Source organism: Pleuronectes platessa, chromosome 4 (genome assembly GCF_947347685.1).
Source record: "Pleuronectes platessa chromosome 4, fPlePla1.1, whole genome shotgun sequence".
In the NCBI taxonomy this organism is placed as follows: Eukaryota; Metazoa; Chordata; class Actinopteri; order Pleuronectiformes; family Pleuronectidae; genus Pleuronectes; species Pleuronectes platessa.
The window spans coordinates 12,290,183-12,302,154 of NC_070629.1; positions in this window are offsets into that span (position 1 = coordinate 12,290,183).

The following is an 11,972-nucleotide window of genomic DNA, read 5'->3' on the forward strand; positions in this document are numbered from 1 at the left end:
AGAAAAAAAAAAATTGTGATGGGGGGTTGGGAAAGTTTTCTTGTTTTCCGTGTGTGTTTTTGTGTGCGTGTGTGTGTGTGTGTGTGTGTGTGTGTGTGTGTGTGTGTGTTTGTGTGCGGTTGGGGGCTAGGCAGAGTCAGACAGTGTCTAATCCTCATTCCCTCTCCCTTACAACAACAATAAAGCAGGATGAGACAAGATAAAACAATCTCAGTCATTGTTGCCTCAGACAATGTATTAAACTGCTGATTGTTGTTAAGCAGGTTGGCTCAGACTGAGCATGCTCACAGGGCGGTTGTTTTCGAAGGTAACATTCTCTGGGAATAAGATTATACAATGGCATACTTATTATTTTTCAACCGACACTTTCTAAAACAATTTCAGAGGTTAATCCGTAGGCTGTAGTGTTTATATAAGATATATAAGAATATTTGATGTTAACTGTAGATCAGTGGTAAATTAAACAAACAACATACACTCAATATTTTTAATCTGAACAAGAAAAGAAATTGAGTCATTTGTAAAATAATGTCCAGAGCTCAGCGTTTTTTCCTCACCACAACATTTACCTCATCTCCATATACAGGCATAGACACTGTATCACTGACACATTTAAGGATTGTTAAACATTGTTAGTGTTAGCGAGATGTCATCATCATATCACACACACAGACACACAATCGTGATCATACACTGCCTCCCCACCTCCTTATTCAGGATCTTTGACACAGGGATGTGAGCGAAGGCATTGGGTAGCGAGAGTCAGAGCTGTCACTTTGCCTGTCTGTCTGTCTATGTTGAGACGTCTGTATGTGTGTGTGTGTGTGTGTGTGTGTGTGTGTATGTGTGTGTGTGTATGTGTGTGTGTGAGGGGTTTCTCTTGATAAGCAGGTCCCTAAAAGCGCACCGATTACCCCAATTAAACAGTATTCCCATCACCATCTCTGGGTCCCGGTGCCCCGAGAGCCTGTTAGCCTGACTGAGAGAGTTGACAATAGGCGAGGCTGACACACCCAGTCAAGTTCATGCATTATATACACACACACACACACACACACACACACACACACACATACACACACACACACACACACACAGCACAACTAAATAAAAACTACCCTGGAGGAAATAAATTCTAGTAAATTCTATAGAAACTTATATTTCGTAAGAAATCATATTTCACTAGTAGCAAGCACATAATTCTCTACAAAAAAAGGATATACAAAGTTAAAGGTGAATTGTTTAGGATGATGTTTTTTTGTATCGCGATGGAGATGCATAGAAATGACATGGATGTTTACAGATTTACACAAACGGCTGATTTAAATTATATTTCTCATATTATTCATTATTATATCTTAAGCAAGATGCAACTGATGCTTTCATTGTCTGACAAATCAATCCACTGCTCAAACAATATCTTTGATGGAACTGTGGCCAAGGAAGCGTTTGTTCAAAGATGTGCAGTAGTTAACAGTAGTTTTCAGAATATGTTGTGGATTTGGAAAAGTCCTTTATAGGTGACACAATAAGCCTAAAGACTGCCCTCAGGTCAGCAGTGATGCAGGCCACCACCTGGACGTCAGTTAAGCACTGAATTGTTTGAACAGACGATACGAGAACAAAATTCAAAAACCAACCAATGTTATGGAGTTTTTCCTTTTTTTCTATTAAAGTAGAGTGGCAATAAGTTACAGCTAAAGAATACAGTGAAGTGTGTTTTCCCGGGGGAGTTTGACCTGTACACACACACAAAAACAATTTCACACCCCCACACAACCTCAATACTACCATTCCCACAAGCTCAATTATCATGCTCAGTGCTTGTCTTGATTTTGCACATGATACCTGTCATCAAATGGATTTTTTTTTGTATGCATCTTCAATTTATGCATAATAGACGTCCCAAATGACGCGCTGTGTGTGAAGCTTTTGACTTAAATGTCACTCAAGCTTCGGTTCTACTGAAGAGACGATAAAAATGGCAGCAGACAATAGCATCAGAGCAATGAGGAGACGCTCAACCTAGCCCACAACAAAATTGACTTTCCATCATGTTTTTTACATTGTTCACAGTTTGACTGGTGCAGTCATTTTTCAGTAGTTTATCAGTATCTATCTAGATAATTAATGCTCAAACTGTTTATCTCCTCCCAGGATGAAAACACACTTAATACCTCTTTTAACCAAAATTAGTTGGTAAACACAGACTTTTAAAACGCTGAATAAAAAATGGTCTCCCTGCCCACTGCCAGTAGAGGAGTCTCCCTTTCATTTTTCATTTAAGTTATTCATGTTTGAGGTCATGAATGCATCAAAAACCAATGAGTTGAACGCAGGAGAAAAAAACACACAACAGAGGAAAGCACCATTAGTGACATCGTTACATTAGTTACACTTTTAGATCTTTCTAAATGATTTTCGATCCTTTGCACATTCATTAAACGTTGCTATTCACACGCCAATGCCCAGAAGTTCAATGTGCGTCATAATGTTGCACGGTAGAAGAAATTAGCACGTTCAACCAGGCAACATGTTTTCACTACTGCCGATCGGCTATTTGACCCCGGAGTGAACAACTTTTGTATCAATGTGTAATGTAAACAAAAGACAGATGTTAGCAGGTGTTGGTGGGTTTTTCACCAGTGGAAAAGGGACAATACTCTCATTTTCTTTTTCACCATTTTCTGGAGGCTTGGTTGAACTTTTCACCCCATTTGTCTCAGTTACATCACAGCTGTCACCTGAACGTAGCCCAAACACAAACTCATGTCTGGCATTCGATGGAAATCTGAAATGAAAACTACCAAGTTTATCTGACACTTGCGTCGGCGAAACTCGCAGGCATTTTGACTGCCTGTCTTGTTGTTTGACTCTTTTATTTTTTCTTCTTTCACACAGATGCATGCACATATTGCTCTCTTCCACACACATACACACACACAAAAAAACACACACACGAGCGGTGTCATCTCGAAATGCTGTGGTCCCATGCTGTCGTCTGGCTGTCACAACCCCAGTGTCGGGCCTGCTGTTTGGGAGAAAAAGCTTACATTGGGCAGATCCTATTTAGAGAGATTAAAACATCCATGTCCAGCTGTCTACATCAGTCAACAAACTGGCTCCACGAGGGTCCCACCAGATTCTCTGCCGCTCTGCTGTATCTCTGCCTCTCTCTTTCTCTCTACCCTGCATCCATCTCTTTTTATCTGGATGCATTACCCTCTCTGTCTCCACTCGGCGTGTATTCTCCCTCTCATCTTTGTTTTTTGCTGCCATTTCCCTGTAAGACTTTAATTTAGCGCTTGAAGCACATGCGTTGCTGTCACAGGGGTTTTAGCGGTTGAATCAGATTAAGCAGAGCACGACAAATGCTGGTGGGGATGAGTTGGCTTTTCTCGGCAGCGTGGCATTGTAAGCCCTTTTCCCTCAAAGACGGCGAGAGATGCACGAGTGGTGTGGCTTTCAAGGTACGGGGTGAGAGAGAGGGGCTAAACTGTTCCTCTTTTGTCTCACGGATGACACATCAACACTTACGTAAATCAGAAGACAAGATTACTCTCCCCGTGAAGCGAGAAGAAAAAAGATGTTTAGGACCACGGCGTGTGAAATACTGAAGCGATTTCAGTGCATCGAAACAATCTGTACAGTACAGATATGCACCGAAATTAAGGCAGAAACAGTTTGAGGCACCAAAAGGAAGTGTGGATTCAGCTATTTGTTATTTTAAACTCTGCACGAATACCTTATTGGATTGGACATGGCGGCTCAGCTGTGTGTGTGTGTGTGTGTGTGTGTGTGTGTATGTGTGTCTGTGTGTATAGTTGTGTCCATGTATATTCACATGTCCGCTTGTATAGCTCTAAGCACTGAAGCATGCATGAATTCATGTAGTGTCCATTATGAATGTGATTGTGTGTGTGTGTGTTTGTGTGCATTTGTCATGGTTTGTGTGTGTGTTGTGTGCGTGTTTGTGAGTGTGTTCGTGTGTGTGTTTTAGTTTGAGTGTGTGTTTGAGATAGAGGAAGAGGGAGAGAAAAGGCAAAGAGACCCCCCCATTAGTGGCTCTGGCCTGAGGCTGAATCACTGATGATGTCTAACAGTGTAGTAATGGTCCTGTATCCCCCCCCCCCCCACTCTGTCCCTCAATCCTCCCATTTTCGACTTCCCTTCCTCCACGGATCTCCACCCTTCCCCTACTGGCCGCTCCATCCCATCATCGTTTCACGTTTCCTCCACATCAACACACCATCATATACACAGTAGTCCAGGAGAATGGCAGTTGTTTGGAAGTTTCTGATTATATTCTGATAAAAAAACCATGCCACCCTATTCCCTCTTATTAAATCAAATAAAAAGACAACGCTGAAGGTGAAATCCACTTGGAATTGCCTCATGAGACAATGAAGGATTTCATGTTTTATCTAAACTGTATTTTTTTTGTATTTGAAGGATTGCTTCAATTATACAGCTTCCTGTGCTTATTTAGAGATAAGGCACCATTTATCTGATTCATTCTGATAATTTGACATGCTGTCCCTTCACTGATCATAACAGAAAGCGAACTGACTCAAGTGCAGCTCAGCTGAGCATGTTGATTTGCTTTATATTTACATTATGACAGCTTTGGACTCTATAGAGTAAAGCTCGGCAGCTGTTATGCTATTTCTGAGTTGTGTTTTTGTGAGTTATAGGACACATTGTGAAAATGTAATTATTACCTCCGCCCAGAAGGTGATTGTTTGTTAGTTAATATGCTAGTTAGCTGGATAACGCAAAAACTAAGGAACACATTTTCATGAATCTCAGTTGAAGGAGTTTCAACCAAGAAACTCAGGTTCAGAGAAAAATCCATAAAATGTTGGTGTTGATCTGGATCAGGGGGCTGATTGAGTGAATTTAAAGCTAGGGTTAGTAATCTTGGGAAATCTAGCAAGTGCGGGCTTCAAAGAATAAAAAACAAACATCTGGCTTCTTGTCAAACCTGTGCCCATATGAACGTGCACTGACAGACAGCTGCTGGACTGGACCTGACTTTTCTGTGACTCGCTCACTAATTTCTGCATAACCCTACCTTTAAATGTGGTGTCCTGAGGGGACTGTTGGGCCTTGACGGAGTTACTCTACTAAGTGACATCCTAGTTATTAATGAAACCCTCTGAGTCTTTTATACAGAAAACACACAACAATGTTATAATTGTACATTCATGTTGTGCGAGTGGAAGCCGTTTGCGGACCAACACCTGTGTGCGTTCTCAACTGACACAATATCACAAACTTTTGTAAGTGATACACAATTTTTTTTTTTTACATTTCCTATTTATTCATAGCCTCAGGTTCATTCCACAGACATTCTGATATGGGATTAATGGAAACACGAGACATTCTTGTGTCGACTGCACTCGAAGAAACAACAGGGTTTGGTCTCAGCCAAACTCTGCCAAAGAATGATTTCCCTGAGAGATACTGGATATAATGAAGGCCTGGAATACGATATGATCCAGTCTGCCAGCAACAACTCCTCAATGAACCGAGTTTCTGCTTCTATGAATGAGCAGAGCTAGAACATCATGGTTAGATAGATAGATAGATAGATAGATAGATAGATAGATAGATAGATAGATAGATAGATAGATAGATAGATAGATAGATAGATAGATAGATAGATAGATAGATGGATGGATGGATGGATGGATGGATGGATGGATGGATGGATGGATGGATGGATGGATGGATGGATGGATGGATGGATGGATGGATGGATGGATGGATGTATGGATGGATGGATGGATGGATGGATGGATGGATGGATGGATGGATGGATGGATGGATGTATGGATGGATGGATGGATGGATGGATGGATGGATGGATGGATGGATAGATAGATAGATAGATAGATAGATAGATAGATAGATAGATAGATAGATAGATAGATAGATAGATAGATAGATAGATAGATAGATTGACCTATAAAGGCTCCATCACCAGGAGGCAGGGAGTCACTCAGTCAGACGGACAGACAGACATATAGAGCTGGAACCCTTTAAACTCCATCACACTCCACTTTTAACTCCCCCATCAACAACTAGTCCCGATGGGTCGTCCGCATGTGCAGCCAGCGAGATGAAGGAATGGAGGCGTCGGGAAATAAATGACAGAAAATGAAAGAGAAGATGTGGGGTGTGTGCAGACGGACGAGTCTTCTCCTGTCTTGGCCCTAATGGTCCAAATGAGGCAGGGGGAAAGGATGAGTGAGGGTGTGTGTGTTAGTGTGTATGTGTGTGTGTGTGTGGTGACTGAGGGAAGGACAGTGAGGATGTGGGAGGGTTGGGCTGAAGGGGTCTGAGGCTGCAGACTGAGGCAGACCAGAGCGAAGTGACTCAGGCTCGACACCATATGAGCTGGCAGCTTGTCACATCCCAGCCCGTCACTGAGGGACCAGATAACAGAGGCTGTTTCACCACAGAGCAGCTACTATCACTTCAAACATACACACACGGCTGGGATTCATCGTCCTTTTGGAAATCTCGACAAATGTCTCTGTAAAGACACGGTCACACCAGCATGTTGGCAAAATCTGTGGTAATTGTCTTGTCTCAATGGAATGGCTCCAATCAGTTGATGCACTTTCATATCAACTTTGGTGAAGTGTGTCGCATGAATTTACACCTTTAACAAAGTTCTGATTATGACAATTCTATCTTTTGATAAGCCTCAATGAAAGACATGATCGAGAGAGATATATTTGCTGCACTAACTGTCCAGTTATATTTAACACTGGCCCTGCATACAGAGACCAGCGTCCTCCTGCAGGTGCCGTGGATTTGGCCCTGGCCCTTGCTGTCATTCTTTCTCCCCATTTCACATTTGCACTTTTAAGAAAGGCCCAAACAAATACCTTTTCTCTTTTCTCCCTTTTCTCACCATTCCATTTAATGTCATCACAACAGAAAACCTCAGCTAGAAACTTGAACTGAACTGAAATTTGGAAAATGTGCGATGACTTTGTGGTTTGATTTTGTGTTATCGTTGTTTTCTCCCTAAAGAACACGATCCCCACCTTTTAAATCTTCTTTTTATATTTGTCAGTATTAGAAAATTAAAGACAATGAATGAAAGACGTTAAGGAGATGGCATCATCTAACTGGTTTTACTTATTTATAAAGAAGAACCAGTAACATTTGGTTTGCAACACACTTGCCTGCAAATGATTCACCCACGAACTGAAACTTGCATGGTTTGCACTATTTGATTCTCTGTTACACAAACATCTCTGTGTTTCATGTACACAGGGATTTACTCAGCAGGGATTTATGTGATTTTAAAAATAGACGATATGAAAAATCAAGTGTCATACAGTTGTTTATACTCCCAAAATCCGCTGTACTTTGTTTAGGATTAAATTGAAGTAAAAAGAACACCAATTAAAACTCTTGGTTGGTAACGATTGATAAACTCAGGAAATGCCCTTTAAACCTTTCCTCATCTTTAAAGGATTAAAAATTCTTCTAAACTTTTATGAAGGAGCAGCTATTGCTCATGACGTAGAGAGGTTGGTGGTTCGAACCCCGGCACCTCCAGTCTTAATTCCAAAGTGCCCTTGGGCAATATACAGAACGCTCTGTGTATAGCAGCACTGTATGAATGTGTGTTTGAATGGGTGACTTGTACTTTGAGGGGTGGATACCTGCTAGAACAACTGAGACAACACCAGAGTTTCTTCCTCAAACTACAGTGTGATAATGAAGATGAACTCTGTCTGTGCACATGTGTTTGTTTACTGTCCTGCATGTAGAATACTTCCTCTCTTTTTCTCGGAGAATCCTTCAGTGTTTACGCTGCCATCTTCAACATGCTCTTCTTCATCTCTCATTGGAATATTCATGCCAATTAAAGCCCTTCACCTAAAAATAGGCAAGTATGATTATGTTGGCAGTGAGCAGAGATCCTGTATGAGAATTAGCTGTGTATTATTAATGAAATGAGTACCGAACATAAAATGTATTCTTATGTTAAGTTATTCAGTGGGGTCATGCTTGTAGTTATTGCTCAGAGGCTGTTTTAAGGTGAACTTGTGGCATTTCTGCACAAGCTAATTGAAATTTTTACTCAGGCTCTCATCAATATGGAACGGCTGTTTCTAAATTAAGATCAGAGGCTTATACATGTGTGTGTGTGTATGTGTGTGTGTGTGTGTGTGTGTGTGTGTGTGTGTGTGTGTGTGTGTGTGTGTGTGTGTGTGTGTGTGTGTGTGTGTGTATGTTTTAAATTAACTGTATTCAAGTACTGGTAATTCCCATAAAGAAAATTTTCCCAAACGTGATTATCTGACACCCTGAAATAACAGAAAGGGATAAATGATAACAGGCTGGATTCATTTTGCAAATTTTCTCTGTGTTTCTGCGTGTGTTTCAAATTTTAAGACACAAAACAGGCAATTTTTGTCTCATTAATATTTTTCGTCAGAGCTTAAGAAGCTTTTCTACCGCAACACACCTTACTCCAAAAAACTACGATAGAAACACGCAGTATCAGTATTTTAGCAAAGATATAATCTTAATCATTGAGCTCAGTAGGTCTGAGTTCGTCCTCCGCTCTCCTGACTGCTTGTTCCCACTACGGTGATCAGGTCATGTGATCCACAAAGGTGTGTGTGTGTGTGTGTGTGTGTGTGTGTGTGTGTGTGTGAGCAGCAGGTAAAGATATCTGCCCGCCTGCAGTGGAAGAAAATACACCAGCGCTCCTCTCTCTGGTGGCTAAAGTTACAACTTGTTCCTTGTGTCTTAGCAAACAGCAAACTGAACCCCCAATGCTCCTCTGTCCGTGCTGCATTCAGGCCGCCTCACTACAACACTTCCTCCATTTACCCTGGTCGACCTTGTTTCTGGGTTCTTTTTCCCCGTCCGCTTCGAGTTACTCCTGTGGAAGGAGCATGAGTTTAACAGATATGACTCTTATCATTCTTTACATCTTAAGTACAAACTTTTGAGTATGTATGTCATCTTTTTTTTTTTTCATAATCCATTATGTGAGTGCAACAGAAACTACATGTGTGTGTTTTCAGGTAACAATACATTATTACATTTTATTTTATTTAGCTGACGCTTTTATTCAAAGCAACTTCCAATAAATGTATTCAACCATGAGGGTACAAACCCAGAACAACAAGAACAGCTAGAATCAAGTGAGTGACATGAAACACGGATCTTTCGATCATTATCAGAGATGATTTCTCACACACTCTCTCAATGGAAATCTCTGGATATCTGATTTGAGTTACTTTCTCTCTCTGTCCTACTTTCTGTGTTCTAATGTCTTTTGCCTGTGTGGGTAAGCGTGAATATAATTACATTGACTGTGAAACTGCAATGTATAATTTTTGGGGTTTGCATTTTATATTTAAAAAGTTTGAACAAAAGATGTTTTGTGTGAATAACTTCCTAAGACTTATCCCAGAGTTTTCCTACCAACTGAATAGTAGGTGTACTTTCTGCCTGTTTGAGTCATGTTTGCATCGTGATCATTTCCACAAAGAATGTTTTACATATAACTGTTAAGTCCGACTGTGTGTTGCAAGGAAATGCAAGAAAATTATGATAAAAATCTAAATATGAGCTCTTAACTTAAAAATATATTCAAAAAAAATGTAAGGACATGTACCTTTATATAAGCTAAATGCCGAAATAGGAGTTTCAAGTTTAATTTGTCATGTGCAATTTTAACACAGGGTCAAAAGGTGCAATGAAAGTCGATGGACGAGAAGAGACAGGTCGGCTCAGCAGTGCAATAGATAGAGTGCTTGTGAATAAGTTATTGTATAGTCACTGCACCGTGTGTGTATCAGTTATTTTCACATTTGCAGAGGGTTGTTAGTCATGAGTTGACTGCAAGTTTAGAAACCTGTTGGCCTGGTGGTAGAAACATTTTGATTTCATTGCATGAAATAAATATAATATATAATGGCTTGTTTATTTCAGTTTTGGATCTATACGCTCTTTATTGTTTTTATCGATAATTCAATTTTACTCACATACTGTGAAGTCTGGAATGTTTGTGCTTGTGTTTTTCAAACAAAAAAACTGACCCAGAGAACATAACAACCCAAAATGACCTTGTGCTTCTTTCATATGAAAGACTGTGGGAAGAACGAGAGAGAGAGAACGAGTGAGAGAACAAGAGAGAGAGAGAGAGAGAGAGAGAGAGAGAAAGAGAGAGACAGAGACAGAGACAGAGAGAGAGAGAGAGAGAGAGAGAGAGAGAGAGAGAGAGAGAGAGAGGTGTCCATGTCTCTCATTCTGCAAATAAACAAAAAGTAAACACCAGTAGAGGAAACAGTGTGACACTTGACGCTGCTGATTGCCCCTCCACCTGCCCACTCATGTTTCCCAGAAGGCCATTCTGCCAGCCACGGGACAAAAGCCACGCAAAAAGCCAACACCTCTCTCCACCTGAGGCGCTCGGAGACAAAGAAGGGCAAAAAGCGATACAACACCATTGTTTGCTGAGATTAAAACATGTTGCATTCTCTCCCTCCTCTCCTCCCTCCTCTCCTCCCTCCCTCTCTCCCGGGGGGTAACTGTACCGGGCACAGCGATGTAACTGCCAGTGAACTTCCTCTCATAAAATCTGCCTCATTGTTTTTGTGCCGTATTGTTCGGGTGCCATTGTGGTGCATCTTGTGACGCAGTGATTAGCAGCTGGGTCTTGGCACAGGGTGAATGAGCGGGCCTATCCTCTTGCTGCGCCTCCTGTGTGATACGGGTATAAAGTTGGTGATGTGACCAGACTTGTGCCCCAGCCTGATTGTTAATGAGTGAAACGGAATAGCTGCGGACATAAAAGAATCCCCCACATTGGGGAATCGAACTCTGATGATAACAGCTCAGGAATTCACACAAGGAGGAACATGAAGTGCCATGTGCTTTTCTGTTTTCAAAGTGAGGCTTCCACTGAATAACTGCCTGATTCTGTGATAACACAAAATGTGAGGGACCCGTTACGTGTGTAGCACATGCCCGATCAACAGAGCCAGCTTCAGATCTTATGCAATGAAGTAAGCAGATGACATGTGAGGGAGCACGCACATCAAATCCACTGGTAGGTGGCCACAATGGTAACCATGGCAGGGATGGTGGCCCAGAGACACGCTCAGACACTCCACAGGGGGGTTTCTGCCAATCTGGCAACCGCAGCGGGAGTTCTCACTCTCATCAGCACCGTAGGATCCAGACCACCTACCACCCACCTTTGCTCACGCTCGTGTGTGTGTGTGCACAGGCCTTAAAACTGCAGGCTCCCACACGATGAACCTGCAGTTACCAGTTTACTCCTTTATTTGTTTTCTGCTTTTACAGGAACTACCTCCTACAGAAGAAAATAGACCCGGTGGAGGCAGTTTACAGTGAGCTCCGTGGATGAACCAAAGTAATTAAGAGTAGGGACGTGCTGCTGTTCAGTCTCGGGTGTGATCGTTATTTTTTTTAATCTTGAAAACAGTATATGACAAAACAAACTCACCAGAGACTTTGTTTTCTATTACCAACCAGTTATTTCTGATTAGAATTAACACTGTTGTTATTATTGATAAGATTATAGGAATCTTAAATGATACTATTATTGTTTTCCTTGCAAGAGTCAGTCTGTCCGTGCTTGAAAACAATTATACAACTTTATACAACTATAAGGTTTAGGGTTGTGGGAAGATTATACAAAAACTGCAGGACAGAATTTCATGAAACCTGGTGGAAGGATGCAGTATGGGTCAGGGAGTGGATCCAGAGCAGGACATTTTAATACAACTTTCTTCAAAGTAATGAGATGTGTTCTGTTTTCCCAGGAAATAATTAATTGATCTTGGTGAAACAAAATCAGGCACAATTTATTGGACTGATATCTGAGTGTTTCAAATTTGCTGCAGTCTAATTGAATTGAAGGTGACTGTTGGGCCTTGGTGGAGGTATGCTCTTTGAAG